This window comes from Chelmon rostratus, chromosome 12 (genome assembly GCF_017976325.1).
Source record: "Chelmon rostratus isolate fCheRos1 chromosome 12, fCheRos1.pri, whole genome shotgun sequence".
Taxonomy (NCBI): Eukaryota; Metazoa; Chordata; class Actinopteri; order Chaetodontiformes; family Chaetodontidae; genus Chelmon; species Chelmon rostratus.
The window spans coordinates 5,692,630-5,719,278 of NC_055669.1; the positions used below are offsets into that span (position 1 = coordinate 5,692,630).

Here is a 26,649-nt window from a genome sequence, read left to right on the forward strand (position 1 = left end):
GTGTGTGTAGGAATATCATTGTATGCTTATGATGACATTTGTTTTTGTGAGTATGCGACATCTGAAAAAGGGTGTTCACAGGTACATGTGCACACATAGCTGTCTGCCTGTGTGCGTGTGTGTGTCTGAGCAGCTGTCTCCTGGCCTGCTGTTGATCAGAGTGTGTATGCAGCCACAGTGTTTCATCTATCACAGCCCTTCCCAAACACACCGAAGTAGGCGGGACTGTTCCCTTTCCCATCCTCTCAGCTTGAAACTGAAACTAACTGAAAATAAAATATGGACTTTTCCTGCACTGCTTTAGAGTTCTTTATGATAAAGGTTTTTAATAAAATAAGCAGCATGCAAAAAAAACTATAACTTAAAACTGTAAATAAATCATACTCTTCTCTGTAAATTAAGCCATATTCAGATGCAGTATTACCACAGCACTGTATTAATATTGAGATAGCAGTATGTTTAGAACATTATCAAAGAAAAAACCTACAAATAGTACAAGAACATTTGGTTATCGAGGATTCATGTTCTTTAATTTTAAATTTAACAGAATCCTTTTTCTTACAATCGACCCATTCAAAATGGTTTTGTATAGATTTTTATGTCTCTTCTTCAAGTAATTCTACAAGATGCAGGTATTGTAAATAACTTTCTTAATGTGGTGTTAAAACAATTTTGTTTTTCTGTTTTTTTTTTTGTTTCTTTGTTTATTTTGCTGAGAAATTTGTCATTAAAATACATACAGGGCTTTATAGATTATTTTAACATCTAGAAACAAGGTGGAATCGGACCAGATAAACTGCCAGTGACAATAAAAGGTTCTTGATTCAAGGATACATTCACTGTGGAAAATATTGTAGTAAAACTGCCGCTTTGCTTTTGAGTATTTAGGTAAAATAAGACTCAGTGTGAGACCTCCTTGAGCTGCGCAGTTTCATGTGGATCATTAATAAGTAAGCATGTCTGTTGCATTACATGTTTAATTGCAACACACTGAAGCATTCTTTATAAGCCAACCAATGAAAATGCCTGACATGACAGATAGTTGCAATATATCCACAGAACAAATCCTGTCTGTCAAAGGTAATTATTACAAAACCCTTGTCAGTCTATTTGTGTCCTTGAGGCGCCGTAGTCAGAGGAAAGACACTCAGTGACACATTTGTGAATAATATTTTCACTTCATGTTGTTCGATATGACTTTTCTTCATTCTCTCATTTTCATCCATCCATCCTTCCATCCATCCATCCAGGAACATACTGAACATTTCATTCTGTTTGTCGCTTTTTACCAAAATTTTCTATTCTCATTATCTGATGAAAAGCACATGTTTAATGATTAAGAATGCAGCTTTGCAGACAGCGTCTGGTCTAGTGGTCTAATGGTGTCAGTTTAAAGAATGCATCCAGACTCGTTTTGATGCCAAACCAAATTCATTGTGATGGTTACATAAACACAGCATTTTTATGTCACCAAATGGTAAATGGAATATATTTATTATAGCGCTTGTCTAGTCTGCCAACCAATCAAAGCGCTTTACAACACAAGCTGGCTTTCACCCATTCATACATGGTAGCTAGACCACCTGCTCATTCTGAGCACAGCATCGGAGGCAACTTGGGGTTCAGTATCTTGCCCAAGGATACTTCGACAAGTAGACTGCTGTGGATGGGGATCGAACCACCAGTCTTCTGATTAGTGGATAACCGTTTTACCTTCTGAGCCACATGGTCATTGTGTATGTTGTTAGTGGAGTCCTAATATTGCACACGCAGCACAGGACATGTAACTACTGCATTCAAAAAAAGTTAAAAAAAAGAAAAAAGTAAAAAAAAATTGTGTCTTAAGTACTTTGTTTCCTCTTTTTCCTCAACAAAAATAAAGTATTGCATGGTTTTATAGCCAGGGTTTGTGTTAAACAACTGTCTCATGAGAGTCATCGAAAAAAGGTTGTTGATGAACATATTTCGTCATAGTTTTTGCCAACAAAGTTAACACCAAATGGCAGAAAACATGGTAGATATCACTTGACACTTTTAACAAGTGCTTTTCCTTGCCAAAAAGGTCAACTTTTGTGCTGCTGCTTGAGACTGCTTCAATATTATTGTTGTTTAATCCCATTACTAATTTTCCAACCAACACGGGCAATAAGTAATGTGTAGGAGATGCAGTAGCACACTGTATATATATTTTAAAGAATTACTTAAGGCAAAAACATACAGTGAAATTAATTCTATATGCGTTTTCTTTCCGACACTTCAGTCTTGATTTGTGAACATGAACAACTTTCCCCTCGAGGGGTTTGGTGGATATGGGAATCATTACTTAACAGCAAGTAGAGCAAACACATTAAATATCTCAGCCCTCCCTCTAACCCTCTCTACATCCTCCCACCCCCTCTCCATCTTCTTGCTCCCTGGACTGCCCTGTAGTTTAAATACACACTTTCCTGAAAACAACACAGCATTGATCCTGGTCAGCACGCACACACACACACACACACACACACACACACACACACACACACACACAGAGGGCTGTACAAGTCAAAACCCAGGAGATTGTTCTGTTAGAAGTGGATTTAAGGGGGACATGGCACTAAGTGTGTGTGTATGTGTGAATGGCCAGGCCAATAAAGGGAGCAAGTTTTATGACAAGTGAAACGAGCCCGGTGAGAAGCTGCCAGTTCAATACCTCATCACACACGCCCAATTGTGCTGTGTGGACGACACACACACAAAAAAACTGATTGTGTGTGCAGCAAAAGTCATTTCATGGCAAATTGTCCACTCCCGATGAGTCACATTGTGATAGTACAAGTACACGTACAGTATACACTGTGATAACAGTAATCACACATGTAACCAGTAATGACAAAGGGAAAACTGAAAAAACAAGCAAAAACAGAGTATGATGATAGGATAGGAAGGCCAACATGAATCAGAATAATAAACTTACTGGATGAGTTTCTGGTACAGTCCTCTGATACATTTGGTGGAACGATGCACATTGTCATTTTCAACACAGTAAGGTATAGTTGCATGTTGCACACAGACAATCCAAGCTTACTGTCTTGTTCGGAACAGATGCTGTTTTAGCTTGATACGAGCACAGTACCCTTTAAGTAATTATAATTATTGTTATTTCTCTTCTGTGTGAAATGACTTTTCACTGAATGTAGGCCAAAGACACACTGCACACAATAAAAGCAAAATGTACACTCATTTTATGTATTAGATAACATAGAATGAAGAAAGTACAATCTGATAATCTTTCAACAATATTGGCAGTTTTCACATTCAGCTGTAGGGAGAAAGTTACAGATTAGAGTTTAAGATGATTTTACATGGTGAAAGATGAGAGATTTTGTAAGTGTGAGTTACGACCTGTTGTGTTGCCCTGCACTGAAAATCAAAATGGTACAAAATGAAAAGGACCAAATATGCAAATAATCATTGTTGACAATGGCAGATGGGAGCTTAGATTTACCAGAATTGTAAACTTGTGATCTTGCATAAGGGGATGGTGACTAGTTACTTCTATGAACAGATATAGAAACACAATGAAAGCGAGTAAAAGTGAAGACCCAAAATGTACACATAAACCCTACATTGCCAGTGGGGAAATCAGTGTGTTTTGCTGCCTGAGATGGTGGCCTTTTGGGGAGGGGAAGCTTCTGTTGGGACACTCATGATAGCCTTGTCTTGTCTTTTGTGTCTAGGCGAGAAGGAAAGTCTTTAGGCTTTGCAGTTAAAACGTGTGTATCACACATGTATAAGGCAGGAGTGCCACAGCAGACATTCACTGCTGTTCACTGTCCATCAGCAATTTCCCACAGGAACAATAAAGGTTATCTTATTTTGCTCAAAAACATACATGCACATAACAGTATGATAATGTATGTCAAATTAGCACAGATACAATCACTTACTTTACACACAACAATCTGCAGACACACACACACACAAATATCCCTGCCTGGTCCAAACAACATGCTCCAATTAACAACTCCTTAATCGGCGCTCAGCAGACCCCCCACACCCCGAGCAGAACCCTTAGAACCTCGGCAACCTCTGCGAATCAAAGAGCAGACATCTCTCAACAAGGATGTAATTGGCCTGACCCCACGACCTCTGGTGCGTTACATGGGGAACGCATCGAATCAAAACCAGCTACTACGAGACACGCCCACACTGCTAACTAGCGCCTTGGTCGCTCAAAACACACACGCACACACACACACACACACTCCTAATGTATACAGTAACACACACATGCACACACAAAGATGCGTCATTAGTGGCTATGCTGCGCTCATCGCTCATTAGACACAAACTAGGGAGAGATGTTCAGTTGATGGGGAGGTGAAGTGGCTTCCACTGCACGAACACACAGAGCACACAGGCATACCGGCATGTATGGACAAACATAAAAACGACTGGGTCTTCATCTAGTGAGGACAAGAAGCTGCAGGGCTAATAAGGCAGTCTTGCAAATAGAGAAGAAAGAGGAGGAGAGGGAAGAAGGAAACGCTGGAGAGACTTCCATTCCTCCCCACTGTTTAGAGGAGTTTAAATTGATGGTGGGACAGAAAGATTGGGACTTTTTTTAATTAACCTCCCAGGAGGGAAGAAATGTGTCAATACTGTATGTGCATAATAGAAAATGGCATCATTAGGGTTTTGTGAATACATGCATCCACATCACTGCCTTCAGATTAAAAAGTCAGCTTGTCAGCAAAAAGTTTGCTTGTCAGAACAGACAGTTTAGATTTTTAAACTGTATTTAAGCTTGGAGGATTGTCCAGTGTGTTTAGTGTGAGAACTGTGCATGCTATTCCAGTTCATGACTGCGACCTTTTCCCACCAAATTCAGAGGAAGCGAAATAATGCAAAGCTTTTCAGATAATTTGAACATTGCTGAACTAGATGCAGATTGTGGTGTTGAAGTATAGCAGACACATATTTCTGAAGGGGGAGTCATAATTTGTAAAAACCTTAAGAAGCTATCATTTCAGCTCATGCTGTTTTAAGCAGTACTTCGCTGGGAGAATAAGAATTGCGCTGCAAAAGTGTGAGTGAGCTTTGAGCAGAGAAATGCCCCTCTGACACTTTCTGTTATGTGACAAAAATGAAAAACTAAAAAACAAAGCCCTCACAGAGGTACTTTCAGAGTGAGAGAGTGCAGCAAATTCTCTCTTTTACTGCTGAACTGCCTGTACATTTATAAAACACAGTAGATTAATCAAGTGTGTAAGATAAGCCTGAATGTTTCTTATAAACACAACATTGTCTTATTATATTACAAACCATGTCACTTTCTGAAGTTGTTACAGCAAACATCCTAGCAAACAGCCTTAATGTTCATTCATTTCATGTGTCTGTTCACTGGATGAAACTTTTTAGCTCAGTTTTTTTTCTCCATCAATCCATAATGGAAATATCTCTATGCTCCATTACATTCACTTGCTAACCCTGTCTGTCTGCAGCACGGAGCCGGGCAGAGAGCATACTGTGAGATAATCAGAGCTTTTTAGCAGAAAATGGTTGATGAGAGCAGTGATGCTAGTAAAGTTGAAACCAAAACAAGGTGCTGTGAAAGATGGTAAAACTGCTCCATAAAGCTGAGGGGAACAGTAGAGTCTGGTGATCTTTGTCAGCATGAGCGAGCCCCCTCACATTACACACAATTATTTAATCCATAGAATACAAATATTGACCAAACAGACGAACTTTGGTCTGGCAACAAGAAGTATTCTCAGTCTGAACCAAACAGAACTAATGTTCATTTAGTTTGTAGTGTAAAGTTGAAGTTGGAGCTGCTGTGATAATGCCTTATTAGCATTGTTGCAGTGGCAGTGTCATTAAATGAATATGAATCAGACACACACACCCTTTAACAGTCATTGTCAAGTGTAGGGAGACAGCCCACGTTGGTGATGATGACAGAGTTTTGGGTGTGCCATTTGGTGTTCTTTGCGCAGTTATACTTGCAATCTGAAACCAAACTGGATCAAATGTATAGACCAGCAGTGTAATATAAAAAAAAATATTAAGCTTGGTTTCAGGTGTGACTTTAAAGCAGATGGAACACAATATAGAAATCATTACAATTAAATGTACACGCAACAAGGGATTAATGTTAACTCAAACTCACAGTTTTCCTATGGACGGCCTAAGAATCATTAGCAGTTCATTATTGCTCCTCTCTCACTGAGCAGTGGAGTTATTTAAGGGTGAAACAGTGAACTCTGACGCAAACTCACACGCACACACACTCAAGCACAATAATCACAGACTATACACACATACAGTGTTTCTTTAAATATCACACATACTCACACATGATAGCACAACATAATGAAGGTGTTTGGAAGCCATTGCAAAGGCTTCTGTAAGTGATGATACCCAATGTAGGAGTTAAGTGTTATTCATTCCATGTACACTATATGCTGTATGCTAATGAGATGATTTTATTTACTGGACTCGGGGAAAAACTCGTAAGAGTGCCCCTGTGGTTTATATTGTTAACCAGGTGTAAATATGTTATTTGCATTGTTATTGGGGATAAATGTGTTTGCTCTTCACGTTGAGGGGACAAGCAGACTTAATTCCATATCAACATGCATTTAAATTGCACTAGGTTTCTGTGAAGGGGGGCTTATTTATAGAGTGGAGACTTTTCCCTGTCTCACATGTATGCATATGTTTACACATCAACACCCAAGAGCACGTACACATTTGCATAACACGCATCATAGGTACACTTATATACCATACACACACCTACTCACACACAAACATACTGTATATATGGCACACACAGATACACATCAATCCAAGTGCAGACACAAACACAGGAAATCTACACACAATCACATGTAAAAACTTCCTCATTACAGTCTCTCACACTATCAACTATCAACACACGATTGTACACACACACACACACAAACACATATTTGCTCTTTCAAAATCACACTCGTTTGCACTCTTCCCCTCCTCATCCAGCTGCACACGCACCATACGTTAAGAGCCGTACACAAACACACACGCACTGTTAGTTAATCACTGTGTTAGATAGAGAGCGGACGCAGCCTATGCTAATGTCTCAGTTAATGCCTCGGTGGCTCTCCTTGAGAAATATATTTATCGCTTTATTATGGCCTCGTTTCTATAATTCATAGGAAGCACGCTGCCCTAGATCACTCCCAGATGAATAGAGCTGGGGAGAGTAGAGAGATGTAAGTGTAATTCACTGAGGTCTACTGCCGTTATGTCCCCCTCCACTTCTCTTCCTCTCTCTCCCTCTCACCCCCTTTTTTTTTCTTTTTCTCAGCGTTCATAGTTATGGATCATAATATTATGATAGCTGTTGGTTGTGCATGCACCATTAATGATGTTGCCTCATGGGCGAGAACAACCGTTTCAGCAAGTACAGACCCCTCTGGGAGCAATCAGAGAGAGGGAGCAAGAGAGAGATATTATATCAGATGTTCCAATGTTTTCTTAACTTGAATTTTAGCTATGCCGTCATTAACCATGCCAAGGCAAATACCGAAGGGCAACACACAACAGCAGCATCATGGCACCTGTCATTGTGGGCTGGCCTGTTTGACTAGTGAGTGTAGGATTTAAGCATCCTACTGTCCTATTTTTATAGCTTTAACTCTCTGGGTATGCAGCATTGTTATCAAATTTGCTCCTGTGATTGGAACAATCCAGGTACCCCAACTACTTCTTCTAGGGATGCACTGTTAACAGTATCAGATATCGGGTTCAATACTGTGCTCACGTACTGATCCATGGCACCTCATGCCCCTTTATGGCAACGTGGTTTTAACCTCTCGTCAGTAGAGCAGGTAGGTGGATTACGTGCAGTGTCAGCAGTTTGGAGATATTTGTCAACAAAGATATTTGATGTTCGTCACTGAGGCTGTATTTCTGGCAAAACTAGTTGCTTGAAAAAGTTTTTTCAGTATTTTGCATCAATTACCACGTTAACAGGAGCTGATATTTGATTTTTCTTTTGTTGAAACTCTGTTATGAATGAAATTGCTGCAGATGTGACCACGTGTTGACACAGATCATCAGTTTGTCATACATGCTGGGAGATGCATGAAACCATAAATACATAAAAGAGTACAAGTGGCCACATTTTTGTGACTGCTGGTAGGCTGATGTTTTTGCCTTACTTTAATTTTTTATTGTGATAATGGAATTTGAGGACAAGTCAATGAGAGACCCATGTAAAGAGGTCTCACTCAGCACAATAGCTAACCCAACAGTTGAAATGGAAGAGGAAGAATTGTATAACATTTTTCATGAATTACGTCCTTCAGTGTACAAAGCACATGTAGTATCACTGTACTCTCCTGTGCTGTAGTGGTGCCTTTTGTTTGGGACTATTTCTGGCAGTGTGCGAGCTGGTAGAATATCATAGTATTATAAATAATAAAATAAAGAAGAGGAAAGTAAAAAACAAGAAGAAGGATTCTTCTTCTCTCCCTCCCAAGGGAGCGACCATTTGCTCTGACATTTGCTTTGCCAGCCTGAGTGTTTTCCCTAAATCACCATGACTGCTCTAAGCCCTGAGAAGGGGGGGTGAAGAGAACGGTGGGAAAACAGGGGAAATAGATCGTATGGAGGCAGAGAGAGGAAAATAGGGAGAGAAACTAGTGCAGGAACAAAGAGAGAAAGAGATGTTTGAAGGAAAAGATTAAAGAAACATGAAAGGAAGGGAAGAAATACAGAGAAGAACAAATACGGGGTGAAAAGTAGGCATGAAGGAGGGAACGTTAGACTGATAAGCAAAGGGAGATGTAAGAGGAGAGGGAGGTGAGGACAAATGGATTCATGAAAAGTGCTTCAGCGGAGAAATGAAGGGACAAATTAAGCAATGTAATAATTTGTCTGTGTCCCACATTTCAATTTGACAAAGGATGGAGGAGGAAAAAGAGAAGAATGAGGAAATGGGTGTAAAAGAAGGAAAGGGCATCATGCTCATGCTGCCCTCAGTCATTCTAACTCTCCCCCATGTGTCAGCCACGATGTATGCACATCCACACACATACACCATCCATCCACTTGGTAAGGAACTTTGAGCAGGCATCGCCAGTGGTTCCTGTGCTTGTGATGGGGTCAGGTGTGTGTGTGTGTGTGTGTGTGTGTGTGTGTGTGTCTGTGTGTGTGTGTGTGTGTGTGTGTGTGTGTGTGTGTGTGTGTGTGTGTGTGTGTGTGTGTGTGTGTGTGTGTGTGTGCGCGCGTGCTTGTCCCAACACATTTACTCACTAACATGACTCTAATTACAGCTCTCTCTCTCACACACACACACAATTCTAATTATGTCATGTTGCCGTGTCGCTACAAAGGCCACAGAGGCCACACAGGGGCTACAAAGAAACAATGACTTCTTCTCTCTGGGTCTCTTCTGGGTCACTGCTGATGTATGAGCCCTCTCTCCTTTTTCCATTTTGCTTCCTTTTGGATATCAGTCTGAAGATGTATTTTTTGATGTATGTTAAAAATACACATGTCACATCTATATGTTACATCTACAGTAACTGCAGTTTGTTGATTATGGCATATGTTTGAGATATTGTCCTCTCTGCTACATACACAGATCTGTCGTATGAGTGTACACGAGAAAGGTTTGTTTTTTTTAAGGATTCAGGTTTAATACGACATTAGGCTTCTAACAAAATACATGTCATATCACCATGGCCTTGTTTTACCAATGTACCTAGAATTATGTGGCATTAAAGAAAAAAAGACAAAATAATCTTCCTAACCAGCAACTAAAAGTTAGACGTGGCTGAAACAGTGGTTCCCAAATTGCTACTTCTTGACTAAGAAATAGCAATTTGGGACTAAGAGGGATCACCAAATTCATTTCAATTCATCCTAAAGAGACATGAATGTCTGTGCCAAATTTAATTTACAGTTCATCCAATAGCTGACATTTTTCAGTCTGGACCAAAAGTTGTAGACTGACATCATCAGCTGACATTGCCATCCCTAGAGCCATGCTGTATGTCTGTGTAGGGAGTATCTTTCTATGAAGTGCTTGCAACTAATATGCCACCTGCAGCAAATGTTTTTTAATTTTAAAGGGTCACAATCCAAAAAGGACCATTGGTGGAGAGGTCATGTGTCAAATTCAAGGCAAGCGGGCCCAAACCGGCCCTGCACCTCAGTTTATACAGGAACTTGCAAAGAATATAATTTGCACAGTACCATTCTGTGGTAATATGCAAGTACAGTGTCCATAAGCTACATGCCCCAGAATGCATTCTGATTTTGTTATCCGTGCACTGAGAGCTTCTAGTTGATAGGTGTCAGGATACGCAAGATAGCATCTCAAAATCATATAGCCATTTCTAGCAGTGGCACAGCAGCTGAGTGGTTGTAGCTAGTAATCATAGCGGTTGCAGCCTTGCAAAATGTCCAAGAAAAACAACAGGTGATGCACAGGGAAGGCAATTTAATGAGCGATGGGAAAGCGAATGCATGTTTGTGCTTAATGGAGACAAGCCTGTATGTCTTCTTTGTAATGAGGCAGTGACAGTACCAAAGGAATACAATTTACCACCTTAAAACCAGCCTACACTCTCAATAGAATGTTAGGAAAAGTAACAGCCAAAAATGATTGAGCTGTGAAAGCCAGCTTTATTGTGGCTGAAGAAATCGCCCAATCATGTGTTTTTTCAGTTGCATTTTTGAAGCAGTACATGCTGAAGGTTCACCTAGTTATTAATTATTACGTTTTACTGAAACCAGTGATAATCAAATGTAGAGACAAGTATGTCATATGATAACAAGTAGAAACATTGTCCACTCTATGGCAGCCACCATGTCTCATCACTACACAGACACAGACACAGACACACACACACACACACACGCTGGATAAATGCATCTGAGCACATGTCTGTTGATGTTAAAGGCAAGAGGTGAACACCTGATTGGTGGGTAGACTGAGGGGCGAAGGTGTGGATGAAAGGGCTGGGGGAGGGTTTCTGATGTGTGAGAGTTTGAGGAGATAAGATAATGGTCAGGACTGGAGGATGGGGTGGGGGGAGCAAGCCGTTCCTCATCCCAAATCATCCTTTTACCATTCCCTTCTCTTTGCATTGGGACATTGTTTGCCTAGGTTTCATAGTTCAATGACTCTACACCAAAGCACAGACAAGCTTCCAGATCAGTGTTGATAACAGACAACAGTTTATGAATTAGTAGATAAGATGATTACTGATTTGGTTTGACAAGTGGCAGACTTTCCCTGATCGTGATATTGACAGGGCCTTGATAGAAATGTTAACGAATTAGCATAAATCGTTCCCCCATGCCCTTTGGTTATGGAGATGATGTATGAGAGAAATTAATATCTCTGTTCCTTTGGTTTCATTCACTCATAATCCATAGTGCACTATTTCACCAGTCAATTCAGTTTAAAATGATGAATGGGTGACAGTGTACACTTAAAATAGATATAAAAGGTTCGTTCGGATACACCTGGAAGCTCATACATCTTACTTTGTACATTTGTAAAAGCACCTTTATGCACTTGATAGCATGAGCTGAAATGCACTGATAGAGCATAAAAGCAAATGACTCAATGTAAAGACAAAAGAGACAAGCTGTCATATTCTGCCTCGCTGTCCTTCCCTCCAGCCACATTCCCACTCTTCCCACCTTCTCCATCCTCTTCTTGTCCACCAGACGCCCTCTGACTTTTTCTCCTGTCCCAGTCACCTCACTCCCACATCCAGCCACTCCCTCCTGCCATGCAGTACATCCTTCATTCCTTTCCTCGTCTTCTCCCCTTCCACCTTAGTCCCTCCCACCTGAGATGCAAGCGCAGGTGGCAAGGAAGAGATGAGGAGAGAGGAGTCGAGGCAGGCATTTAACAAAATGAGACATCCTTGCTTCAGAGCCGTCAATTTAAAGCAAAATTAATTAAATGTGTGGTACAGCGACATCGTCTGTCTATTTTGATATAACCTCGTGCGGAAATTGTCTAGAATAATAACAGTAGTAATAATAATAACAATGACGTTATACTGAAACAACACTGGCCAATAAGATTTCATATTATCAAACTGAGATCTGTGGCCAAATGTGGATCTATATTTCGGCCCTTGACATAAGGGCAACCGAGAACCCCTGAAGGTGTAAAGGGTCTGGAAGTTGATTAAGACTGAGGGGAGCACTCCACTACCTGCTTGCCCCTTAAAGAGCTCTTTACTCTGGATATGATGAGTCCCAAGGACCCCTCTCTCCAACCAACCAAGGATAGACTCGACAAGCATGTATGCAGCCTGGCAGGCCAGCAGACAGAGAGAGACAAATGCAGAGCAGAGAAATAAAGTGCCTCTTCACACTGCCAGTTAATAGTACCAGAGTGGGGAGCAGGACAGAGGGGAGCCTCTTGGTTGCCTGACCCCATGAAGAGCTCTCAGTCCTGTCCTCACTGAGTCCCAGAGCCCCCCTCTCTCTCCTAGACCTCCAGCCCTGCAGCCCCACTGGGTCAGAGCTAACCCCACAACTCTACTCCGGAGGCTCGGTAATAGGGCCTGGATGAACTCTTCAAGGGGATTAAAAGCCTCCTCTGTCCCCTGGGTCCGGCTTTTTAAACTGGCAGAATTTTCACTACCTCTCAGTCCAATTTTAGGACCACAGTTTTAAGATAAGTAATGCCAATTGAATTAGCAGTCTTCAGTTCATATAAACACTGAAATAAAGATTGCAGTTGAGGCGAGAACATTTCAGCAGGGGACAATTATATTTTAGGACTTTTAGGATTGATGAATGTGAAAGTGGTCCACAGTGTGGCAGTTTTGATGCTCCAGTGGAAACAAAAGCACTGCGAGGTAGGTGGGAGAGCTGGAGCATAGAGGACGAGTGGAGGCAGAGTGGCAGTGGAGTGGAGAGATGGAGTGGTGAACTGGGGTTGGGGTGGAGGAGAAGAGATGCAGAGATCAACACAGGTCAGGAGAGAGGAGAGGAGAGAGAGCAGGATACTGAAGTCCCATCCTGAGCTACTGCACAGCATGTTGCTGATGTTTCATAATAACATATCTTGCATAAAACAAAGCTTTCATCCATGAAGTTTACCTCACAAGATATTTTTTTCCAGTTCAGTTTTTCTATTCAATCCGTCAAATATGTCTAAAATCATGTGTTGCCTTTAGTTCACTGTTATATTGTTAGAAGTTTGCATTTAACCTGGCAAACATCTTAAACCATGAACTGAATGCAATGGAAATTTACAGTTTTACGTGCGTTTATAAGCATAACGATTTCTTGGCCAGGAACCAGCATCTCCAATGTAAAACCTCTTGCATGTACCCCCACAAAACCCCAAATTGGCATTTTTACAGTTCCCTTTTTTGGTAGGTTGATTACCATCAGACAAAGCTGGGATAGCTGTTTCCAGTCTTTATGCTAAGCTAAACTAATTGACTGCTGTCTTGAGCTACTTTTGAACAGACAACATATTGTCCTATCAATCCTCTCATTTAACTGTCAGCAAGACAGTGAACATTTGTATTTCCTGAAATTAGAAACATTTACATTTAGGTAAATTTTACTGCTACAGCACAAAGTGATATTTTAGCCAATAGTTTGCTGAAAGGTTAAGGTTCTGGTTTCAACATGACAGTGGCCTAGGGCACAAAACCAGGTCCAAAAAGAAATGTTTTTCTGAGTGTGATGTGGAAGAACTTGACTGGCCTACACAGAGTCCTGACCTCAGTCCCATCCAAAACCTTTTGGATGACCTGGAACACCAACTGTGAGTCTCACCATAAAACAACAGAGTCTGACCTCACTATTGCTCTTGTGGCTAAAAGTTTGCACAGTTAGGGATTTGCCCCCATTCAGGTCCCCAATATGTTTGGTTTAAAGCCTTCCCAGAGGAGTGGAGGCTCATGCCTGGAAGCTACAGTCATGTACAGATTTATGGTTCCAGTGTCCGTTACATCAAGAACTGTGATTGGAAACAAGTCTTGGACTTGGATTCGTCTCTGATGTCTGTAGATGTGCTTGATTTGTCTCTCTTCTAATGATGTCAGATGAACTACCGGTAAACTAATACCTTGAAACGTATTCCTTGCATAGAATACACACTGATGTGCAACATTATATCTCAGCCTTGTCTACAGTATCAGAAACAATAGAGGTGCTGTAAACCAATCAAAGCCAGTGAGGGTATATCACATTTATCTTGTTTTGCTCTCTTCTCATATAATCCCTCCTCCCCTGCTGCTTCCTCCCATCTTGTTTGCCTGTGATGGCGTGTCACAGTGGAGGGTGCAGGCACGTCAGGGGCTGCGCAGGGTTAAACTCTAGCACTCTCATTCCATGAAGCAATTAGCCAAGCGGGCATTTAGGAGCTGCTGGGATTGCTTTAGTCACTCATGGGAGGTAATTTCGTGTGTTTTATGTAAATGTGACCAGGAGAAAAACAATGTTGTGTTCTTTCATCAGACTTTTTTTTCTCACAGTTTAGCATCATCACTTTTTTCTGTTAGTCTCCTTCCTCTCCATCACTCTGTCTCTTTCTGTCGCCACATCAACAAGCGTCTTTCTCCACCCACCTCTTCTTCTCTTTCTACCTCTCTTCCCCTTCATCTCTCCTTACCCTTCCATCTCACTTGTCCACATTTTCCAATCTCGTGCTGCACCTCTCTTCTACCATACAAATCTCTCTCTCCTTCTCTCTCTCTCTCTCTCTCTCTCTCTTCCTCTCCCTCTCTCTAAGTCAGGTGACACCAGCCAGACCACTAATTAGAATTCTGTCACTAAGTAAATGCATTGTGACCGGTGGCTGACAGCTCTGTGTGTGTGTGTGCGTGTCCACGCGTGTGTGAGTGTGTGACAGTTTGGGCAGCTTGTTGGCGGTGACGATGGCAGCCGCCTGGCATTTTTAACGTGGCAAGGTGCTGCTCTCGCCACTGACCTGACAGTCATTTAAATTACACAGAGGAAGGCTGCTCTGTGTGTGTGTGTGTGTGTCTGCAAGGAGAATGAGAGGGAGATTGAGGAAAGACCATTAGTAGCTGTGGGAATAATTCACTGACTCGCAGGTTGACTGATTGTGTAGCTGACTGACTCACTGACTCATTGTTCGAAAACAGACAGACAGATAGGCAAGGCTTGTTTACCATGTCAGCTCAGCAATATAACACAAATCTCCCTCTCTCTCATTGACACACACACACACACAAGCTCAGAGAGACAAAAATATAATGTGAGGAAAGCAGGAGATGAGAGGGAAGAAAATAAAATGGTAGAGTTGGAGTGTGAAGAAGCTGACAAACAAAAATGGCTTTTATAGCCTGGCAATCAACTTTTGCAGCTTGATAAAAAGATTGACGATGAGGGAAGGAAAGGATGGATAAGGCAGATAAATCTGTAAACAGCATTTACCTGTCAAAGGTTTTTCAGTCACACTTGCTTTTTCACACTTTTTTTCGCCCAAAAAGTTCACCATCCACGCTCCAATGCCAAAAAACAATAGATAAACTGATAACTCTCTTCAGGTGAGCACACACAGGACATCTGAATCAGCGGTGTTCCAGCCTTTTCTGGCAAGCAGGTTTTTGTCTGTTTCAAACTGATGTTTGTCAAGAGCAAATGGGAATTATGGGTTGAAAATGCACGTCAAGATAAAACAAAGACCGTTGCAGCATGTCCACAAACGTTTGTTTCCTACACCCACAAAAGTCCAGCAATTCCCCACTTTGAGGAGCTTTTCAAAAATGCTGCCCAGAATTAAGTCAAGATGCATTTCAGATGTATCTACAGTTCTACTGATATGATGCACAATAAGGCTTTTTTTCTGCCCAAAATAATAACCAGAAATAATAAAAGCAGAAAAAAGAAAACTAATATCTCAGTGACCCACAAATGTGTCATGCATTTCTCAGACAAATGTATAAACAATTACTGCAGTACCTGAGGAAGCATTGAAATGGGCAGATGTTTTCTATTCTTATTTTCTTTTCTTTTGACTGCACTAATGTAAGTAAATCGAGCTCCGAAAGATTTTTTCTTTGTAAACACTTCACTTACTGTAAAACTGTATACCCGGTGCCTCCCAACAATCTTTGCTATAGAGTGAAATGATTTTGTCTTCAGTACTTTTCATTTCTTTTGATTTGCAGTAGAAAAAAGCCAAAACACAATATATGAAAGCCTCGTTACGAATTGTAATAATGAGATCTCTGCTAGTGCTGATTTTTCAATGACTCAATGATCAGTCGGATTACATGTTTGAACCCTTCAAGAGAAGACCTCTGTGATAGTCGCCTGGTCACTACTGGGATAGGCCTGCTCTTCACAAACAGAACAGAGGGACATGGGCACGTAGGACATCATAGCCATATTTCAGTTTTTTACATCACTATTTTCACATCACTGCCAAAGGTTGTGGATTGTACCAAGAAAACCACTCTCTGCATGCCGCTTTGTCGGTATTCCTCTGTTGAGGTTGCAAGTGCGCTCATCCAATGCCAAAAGTGGAATTAAAACACCGGAGACCACTGATTGGTCAGAGAGAATCGGCACAAACAGAGTCATCTCATCGTCAGAAGTCCCCACAATTCCCTGTTTTTTTTTCAGCAGCCTTTTGTCAAACAGAACTTAACTTCTTGTAATAAACAAACACATACTGACAAGAAAGAACATGAAACATAACGTTAGCATGATCAATAAATCGTGATGCGGGATCTTCTTTTCCCAAGACTGAAGTAATACTTTCCAACACACCAGTATCTGAGATAGTGGCATTGGGGAATAGCTCATTTGAAAAAAAAAACAAAAACAAACCACAACTACCAAACTGAAAGTGCTCGGTGAAAGCAAGGCTTACGTTTGAGTGTGTGTGTGTGTGTTGGGAATAGTCTCACTGCAGAGTTAAGAGGAGAAGGAGGAGATCCAAACCATCAAGACACAGAGGGAGAGACTGTCAGTTATTGATTGGAGTTGGCATTCTAACAAATAAACCCACTTGCTGCTCCCTCAGATGCAGAGATTCAGTCTGTGACTGCAGAGAAGTACGGATCACTCAGTAAACCATGTCATCAGAACTTGTTGCAGATTGTTGGGCGTGTGGCGCAGTTGAGTCTGAGTAAGAATTTGATTTGACCTGTGTATGATGTCATTTTTACAATAATTTCAATTTACAGCAAATTCATGTCGAACTTCCAGATGTGTCTTTTCCCTTGCTCTGTACCTGATTCCTAGCTGGTACAATGATGTGCCCTCAGCTGCCAGACAGAAAGTGAAGCAAATTTTTACCTTGACCGCTGGACCGCTAACAGCTAAGGTACTATTGAATGCTATCTGTAAACTAGCTAGCAATGGATTCCCAGACCGTGTCTGTGTGGCAGCTCAGCCTCTGACTGGACTCAGAACTCACCAGAAACTCCCAAAAGTAGTTTCATAAAGTCATGTAATATGTAAAGCCAAAGTAATACGTGACATTCTCTCACTCAAGTTGAAACATGTTCAGTTTCTGTGGCTATGTGTTTTGTGTCAGTGGCGATGCAGGTTGACTCGGCTGGGACCAGCGGTGTATCAAACCTGAGGCTGTAAAAACAAGATTTTTTGTATATTGTATTATTTATGCTATTTAAAAGGAAACTGTAGTATAGACAAACTTAGCTGAAACAGAGAAGCAGCAGTCACACGATGAAATGCACCAAAAGGAATATGACTGAAATTGTTACACACAGTTATACAGAGATTGAAGAATACTACTAATTGGCTTGTAAATGTGACCCATTTGGTAGTGATTTCTTCAAAAGTGGAATCCATTTTTCTTGAATACTTATATTGTCCACAGTGTGTATGCGAATTGGCTCAGATTTGGGCCAATTTCATCTATTTAGTCATATTAAGCTCCCATGAAAGACAATAGATTAGCTGGTAATGATAGCTTGGATTGTGCATATATGTCCATGTCAGCACGGAGGAACTACACTCTGTTAACTTATTTAAATTTTAGGCTAAAAGAAAAACAATGCATGTGTTTGTCTTTTTGTTCTTTGAACTATTTGTGTTCTTTTGCATGAGTGAGAAATTTGGTTAAATGCGTATTTAAGTGTGTGACTGTGCGTGTTCCTGTCTAGTGTGTCATTCACATGCCCTTCTCAAGGCCTGCCATTAGGATGTCAGGATGTGCACTCACAAATGCCTCTCCATTCTGGAAGGAGAGGTAGAGAAAGAAAGAGGAAAATGAAAGATGTCACAATCAGAAAATAAGTGTATCAAAGAAAGGGGATAGAATTTTATTGTGAAAGCCAAAGAGAGAGAGGGGGGAGCAGAGTAGACCCTTACAGTCCGTTGAAGGAAAACAGCGCACAGTGTCAGCACCAGCAGACAAACCACAATGACAGCAGCATGGTAAAACACCTCTAATGCACCTCTATGGGTTTTTACTGCTTCTCATATAGCAGCGAGGACACACATACGACACATGACTGCACACGCACACACAAACAAGCCAGCGATGGGAACACTCGAGGTTCACGTTTTTGTTTTTCACCGGGCCAACATGCTTCAGTACAAACTCACGCACGCAGTGTGGATATTTATTATTCACGCTTTTGTTTTGCACACAGACAACATGCTTGCTGGAGAGACAGAGGGAGGGAGGGAGGGAGGGAGGGAGAGATAAATAACAGTGATAAGTCTTGTCTTGTCAGAGAAGAGGAGAAGGGCTGAGTGACATACGATTGGTCTCCCGGTCGTGAAATATGCATGGCTTTTTCAGCAGCCAGAGGAGAGGAGAGGAGTTAATTTAGGCCTCTCGCTATGCTCGGGGTAATTAAAAGAGATGATCGATAGTTTCCCCCCCGTGACTGATAACAACCGCCACACACACACACACACACACACACACACACACACACACACACACACACACACACACAGAGGTACAAGCAAGACACTGACAATGCTCAGACAACTGCAGCGAGTATACACACGTGGAACAATGCACGCTCATACATGCAGAAGCACACAAACAAACAATGAATAAAGAAGCAATGAGTGTGAGTACAGAACAATGAAACCTCATTCAGGCAATGTCAGGTAAAAAAGAAATACAGTTTTTACAGGTTCTCTTTGTGTATTTCTAAAGAAAATTGTTGGCTTTAGTGCATTTGGTGTCCAGACTTATCTTATAATGATAATGATGTTGATTACATTTAATTTTTTTGTGTCGTACATACAAATAAGCCCCTCCCATGAGACACCACAGATGAATACAAAACAAAATCTGCAACAAAACTTGCTTAAATTTACTAAAATAACATATGCAAATGAAATCAATGTTAAAAGGCCCAGTTTTTAAGGAATTGGAGATTCCACGACACAGAGACACATTGGACATAACTATTGCATCGTCAGCTTATGCTGCCGTGGATAGGAACAACTGTCAATGCCCTTTTGCCATGAAGGAAATCAACCTCACCCCCTTAAGACATTATAGTATGTGCAATACTGATGCACATGGGACTCATTTTGCACTTGTCCTAAGTCACACAGTCTATTTTCTGTACAATCTGTACTTTTGCAATTTCCCAAATGGAAGAAATGGGCAACTACCAATTCTCAGTCATACAACTGAAGCTCTTCGGCTTGTAGATAAGCCAGATGTAACACTGATTCATATTTTTGTTTGAATATAAATACATGCCCTTCATTTTGTTTTTGAATGGGTATTATCAGGTGATTTGTTTTTCAAACTTGGTTAAAAGCTGACGTAATGGTGCTAAAATGATGCCATTATTTCTGGAGATGTGGATCATATTAGCCTCTAATAGTTTTGAAGTATAACCCTTTAACCCATGGAGGTGCATTCATTCTCTCCGCTGCCATTCTAATCAGGCGGCTCCACTCAAATGATTTCAAATTTGCTTTACACTTTTTGGAGTGGGGGGGCGGCGATTAACACACAAAAGGAAGGCGATGCCAGATGAAACACTGTTATCTAATGCATTCTGTTGTCACATGGAAGTGTTTCCCAACTGCATCCTCCAAAAACTGAAAATCCATTTTGAATTCATGCTGCTGTTCCAGGATGCTGATTTGTATTCTGTAGTCTCTAACAACAAGGCAGAGAAGAAGAGAGCTCAGTCCTCCAATCTCTTCCATAAACAGGCACTCTGTCATCAATATTGTAGAGGAATCCATACTGCAGGACTAGAAGACTAATTAGAGCCAGCTCTAAATTATTTAACTCCCTCTGATTTTATTGATTTGTCAGTTCAGAGCTGCGACTCAGAGCTGTAAAATTGACTCTGCTGAAAGAGACATGCTCGTCTGCTGGTTTATGGCTGTCAGCACATAGACGGGGACAGACAGTGATGTACTAATACAGCGGCTACACACATGCAGACACAGAGAACAAGCAGAAAGATGCAGGAAACAGTCGTACACGTGGACAAAAGCACACATTCTCAGTGCATATTATGGCAAAACCATAAAGTTGCAGCATTAAAGGCCTTAATTAACAGCACTGCAATTAAACACTCCCATATACTCAGCGCACACCCCAAAACACACACACAAACTCGTAAACTAATTACACATCTCTCAATTAACACAAATCTCCATGTGGAGTGCATGGAGCCCCGGGGATCCAGTTAGCCACCTGTTACTAATATCTCAACTCAAGCATGATAACATCAGTACACACAAATGCACACACACGTTCCTCGATATTGGCCTTCAGTCAAAAGCTCAAACAGCAGTAAACACCAGCTCACCTCCAGCAGGCCTGACCCGTCTGGCTTGTTAGATGTTTGCTAAATTGGTTAAATGCCTAATTGGTTAATTGCAGAGGGATTATGTTCAGATGACTGGGAATCAATTGACCGGGCATGCACATTAGCACGTATGATTGACAGAAGAGGGAAATGATCTCATAGGCTGTGAAGCAAATCAGAAGCAGCGATTAACCAATCAGAGCAGATGTCAATTGATCTTACAGGCCCGGAGGTGAGCCAGAGCCTATGACAGTAATCGTCAGATAAATGTTATTAATGGAAAACCTTGATCTGCTCTGGATAGATATTGAGTATTTTTTTAATGTTTTGATGTATGAATTGATTTTGAGGTGCTGCTTGGAAATAAGCCTCTTGTTAATGTACTCAGGAAGGAAAGGAAAGAAGGATTTCAGTTTGAATTAGTCATACATTGTTCAGGCTATTTGAACACATAAACCACATATATTATAACACTTTTTTGGGAGGACAAAAATGCTTTAAGATCCTCTGAAATGTGTACTTGAACTTAAACAATCCATGCAGCGGTGACCTCAGGCTGCACTAAGTTCTTCTAAATCACTAACAATTGCTGAAACAGCACTATTTGCCATACCACTTCCTTGGAGTTTAGCAATAATTGAAGTGCAAATATTTTTTGTATTTATTTTGCTTCTTTGACCTAATCCATTGTCCTCAAAACACCCAGCCTCTGGGCTCTGCATGACACTTGTTTGAACAACTTGGAGACTGTGAAAATTAGCTTGAGATGACTCTGAGTTTGCTGCATCACCACTTTGACAAGAATCCTTCTCATGAGCACTAATTCAATGGTTTTTGACACCTGAATATGTTGAAAACTGACACCTGAACAAACCAACTTAAACTTGGTGCTAGGATAGAAACTGTGATCAATTCTTACATGAGTTATCAAGGACTGGCAGAGAACATGCACAGCTTGACAAATGAAACACTTTTTTTTTTTCAGTGTTTGAGTTGATGAGTTTTGCACGTAACTCTCGAACTCTTGGAGAATCATCTGTTGTGGTAACATCGATGTTATAGATTGTTGTCTGCACGAAAGTGTAGAGCTGGACCAGGGACTGAAAACATAGTGGGATTTAAAGTTCATCAAAAGCACCCAACGAGCTGGTAGCTTGGCAGGGGATGAGCTGTTTGTCCACGACGATGTAGAAAGTGTCAATCCTGTTCTGGGTTTGGCCAGCAGCAAGGATATATGGTTGTTTACCCTCTCTTCCTCGCAGGTGTTCATCGATGCTGCAGCATGACTAAAACAGAATAATGACAATAACAACATGAACACCTTAAACTAGCAAGTTTTCAAGTACTCACTGCATACTTGGGTCTGTAGGACACCAGACAAGTTGAGTTGCTCAACAGGCCATGACAAACTGTGTGTGTCCATGTGTCCCCATGTGTTGAGGAATTGTTTTAAAATAGGCAATCTTAAGACATTCAGATTAGACCTCTCTCTTTTTGCAAACATACATCTCTGGGGGAAGAATATGTCTTTGCAAGTTGTTTCTAATTGAGTTAATATAACTGGCTAATATAAACTGGCTTGTTGGATTTTAACAGACAAGACAGACATACCTTGTGAAAGTGTACCATTTTGTCCACTGCATCACTGGGACTTATCTTGGCCCTCTTCCGTCCAGCTGTGGGTGGCAAGAGATGGAGAAGGAGCAGCAGAGAAGCCATGTCACTTTCCCAGTCTATCAGGAGGAAAATGAGGCAAAACATGTCATTAGTATCGACTTAGAATGCAGAAAGTACATAGAACTAGCTTTGGAATATACTATACTTTGGAATATAAACCAAGCATGTCATGTAGCTTACTGGCCTCATCGTTCTCTGTGAGTTTCTCAGCAGCTTTCAGAAGTCGGCACAGTTCAGTTGACTGAGTCAGGTGTTTGGCCTCTTTGATAACCTTGGGCCTGAATGCTGTGTCCCACTTCTCAAGCAACTTGGAGGCTGTTTCAGCTCCAAACAGCAGCAGAAAGTCTTGATTCAGCTGTTGATCATACATGCATGCAAATACATCAAGCCAATGGTCAGTGTATTTTTCATTGCTTACATGCAACCAAACAAAACAATGGAGTCAACAAAAAAGAAATGCACAACTCACCGGTCCTTTGACATCTAAAAAACGTGGGAATGTTTTGAAGACATCTTGGTTCTCTGCGGATCATGCACCAGGTCCTGCCGATGTCGAAAGGTCATCTTCGTCTTCTGAAACACACTTGCTTCATCAGGAGAGTGAACAAGAAATGAAATAGCCTCCCTGCAGGCATCTCCATCAAGCTGCTCAGGCAATGTGGCTGCTAATCTCCGGCGCTTTGGTCCTGGTGCTTGAGCCACTGTGGCTGCCCTGGCTGGCCGTTTTTCTGTATTCCTGGACATGGTCTTGAGGCGCCATGCTAAATATCCAGTGCCCTTTTCCCCCTTAATAGAAATGCTCCTGTTGTAAGTTATTTTAAAAAAAATCATGACAAAGGTCTGTCACTCATTGATCTTACAGAAAGTACAGTTACTGCACTGTGAAAATAAAGGACAGTTATAGGTTTGCTGTTTCTAATTCATGTGCAATATCCTATTAACCCAATTCATTCTGATTGCCACTGGGAACATATTAATTGATGTGATTGTTATTTTGCATCTTCATGACTATCTTCATGGCCAAGTTGAACTTTGTAGCATACTCCAGTTTTAATTATATAGTGGTACTAAGGTGTGGCATTTTAGGTCAGTATCAACAACTTAGACCAAATATAAGAATGTTGAAATTTCATCACTGTTTAAGTATGTAACTATGGTGCATCAATCATGCTAACTAAAATTCCAAAGCTCTAGCCTGTAAAACTGGTGTTTTCTGGAAGTAATCCTTTTTTAAAAATTACATAGCCCTTTAGAGAAAAAGGATTCTTCAGTGAAGGAAAGAGTGCAGTAAGTCCCAGGGCATACTTCTCCTTCTGCTTACGGGAAGGCATCCTCCTTTAGAACCTTTTAACAATTTATTTAAGAAACACTTACCCATGATTCTCAGTCATATGGCTAGCCAATATGTTGACAAGCTGTCTCCGGGTGCGGTGGTTCAGCAAATTTTGTGACGTACTCTTCAATGACATCCTCACCTCCAGGTTTCCTGAGCAAGGCATTCTTTACCATCTACTCACATAAGACAAAAAAAGTTCTAAGTTTACAATTTAGTCTTCCAGGATAAAATCATTTGAACAATATACCATAAATTATCTCTTAAGACTAAGGGTAAAAGTTATTCACTGCATCAAAGGAAAGTCACAAAAACTACAGCAGTGCCGCAAAACAAATCAGGTAAAGCAGCAAGTGCATAACACTTTTCTTTGATAATTGGTAAGGTTAAAAGCCAAAACAATATAGCCTAACTAACCCTGGAGTCAACTAGGGCTGAACAATTGAAAAAAACAAAAACAAATTGTGATTATTTTGACTGATGTTGCAATTGCGATATAATTTGTGACATATCTTTTTTTACATCATTCTGATTTTAATTGAAAAACAAACATTTTTGTGGGGATCTGCACCAAATAACAATGTTTTCTGGAGTCTGTAGAATATGATGTGTAGGCCAAGACATCTCTGCAGTATAACCATATTCAGTTTAAAATTTTGACACACATTCCTCCTTTGACAAATATTGCGCCTACGATCTGAAAATTGCAGAAGGCCATCGATTAGTTGTTCAGCCCTAGTTTCAACTAGTACTCATCAACCAACTACACTACTAGCCTTGCAGAAGAGAAATGACCATTCAATGTATGTGAATAACATAAATATTTATGGAAAGAAAAGTGACACAATATAGAGCTATGCAACAGCCAAACCCTGAGTTCATTTTGCTTCCTCACTTCATTAAGTTTCCCCAACTTTTTCGATCTAACATTCATGATTCTAAATGTCACAATATTCTGGTGAGAATCTCAGTTTAGTCTGACACATTACTGATGATGTTTGGTCAAAACTGTAAATGACATCTGCTGCTCTCAAGTACCTCTTTTGCAGCCTCTGACTCAGAAACCTCTGTGGTAGACCTGTTAAAGGATACATTTCGTTTTTTTATAACCTGGACCTTATTTCTAGCATTAAATACGCCCATTTACTCACCCAGACAACTTTGGTGGCATTTGGAGTGGTTTTAAAGAAATTAGCCCCAGAGGAACGGCGCGTATATCCGTATAATGCGAGTACTCGGGGCATCCATGCACAGCCTCTATATAACGCATAATCTGCAGCGAAATTCATTCATAATTTCCAATATTTTGTTATGATATGCTGCTGCTATGCTGAATTCAGCAGTAAATGCTGAATTCATACGCCTTAGCTGTTTACCTTTCAAAAGTGACCTGAATTATGAATATAGGCCTTGTGGTTGGAGAGTTATTCCTGATTCTTTTGGGGGAGATTAGTAGCCATTTTTGCTTAAAATAGGCCAGGGGCTTAAACTACACATAATGAATGACTGATCAATTTTTATGACTAAAACTAATTTGCTTCCAAAAATTCTTTCAGTGGTTGAGAGCAGTATTTGGATGTTGCATTATATTGTTATTGTTATCATCATTATCATTATTATTATTAAACATCATGACATTACTAACATTCCAATAAACTATGCATAACACAGAAAAAAAAAAATCTTGAAACAGTGATTCTACATAAATCCTTGTGCTTCCATTTGTTGTGAAGGTAGCTATATATTTTGTTACATGAGATGCCTACTCACCTTCATTGATGAAATCCAAAAAGGTGAAACCTGACTGTAATCTGACGTACTTTCTGGTACTCTGGTATTTCACCTTCAGCAACATGACGACATCTTGAAACTGCACCTTGTAGAAAAGAAATCTAGCTCTTTAGCTTCCTCAGGTGCAAGAAGTTAAGTAAAGTTCACGCAAAGCCAAGTGGTCAAAATAATAAAAAAAAAAACAACATAAAAATGTCCTCCAAGTAAAGCTATTATAATATTAATTCTGAAATAAACATTTAAATTTCCCCAACGACCTGCATTGTGGCAAAACGAAATAATCAGGACTTGGACTAATTTCTACAGAAAAAAGAAACTGTTCTGAAAATCTGAGTGCTCAATATAACATTTAGCTTCAAAATTACTCAACCATCCAAGCCTAGAAGCCTACCAGAGGCTATATGAAGAGTTCAGTGATCTGCTAATGACATTTCTAATGTTACAGAGTTTGCCGCTAACGCTGCTCTTCACAAATATTTGGTGGGCTCCAGACTTTATTCTGGCCCGCCACCGTTTCACACAGCCAAGGACAGGCGCATGCGTGCCATATAACCAGCACAGAGTTTACCACCACACGCATGTACATACTATTGTAAATATTAGTTTATCCATTTTCTTCTTAATTTGTGCAACCCCGTAACCCCCCCCAACTGCATAACTAACCCTTAACCAGCACTGTATTTGACAACGACCACGACTCCAACCCCCTCCCCCACCACGCAGACAGTAGCACTGTCATTTTGTTAGTAACACTGACCACCATTTGCCTAAAAATTGTTATTTAACCCACCACACGAAACACGCTATACTTACTTTAGCTGTCCATTTGATACTCTATCGGAGAAAAATGTGCCCCTTAAATGACTATAGCTTACTGCTTGCTAGCTAGCAGTAGCATGTTAAGCACATTAGCATTTGCTCAACCTGCTTCAATGACACATATCAATCGCTTCACACCCCGCTAGACGTTAACACGTGACTTTATATAAGGATTAACAGCCTGTTCAAGTAAATATATTTGGTTCTTACCTTTTTAAAATGTACCAACCACTGTCTTTTCCTCTGTCATGT

At 40.6% G+C, this 26,649-nt stretch overlaps 1 pseudogene; it reads right to left on the bottom strand.

Moving 5' to 3' along the window:
• Nucleotides 1-21,685: 21,685 nt before the first annotated feature.
• LOC121614822 lies at nt 21,686-23,963 on the bottom strand (annotated as a pseudogene).
• Nucleotides 23,964-26,649: the final 2,686 nt, after the last annotated feature.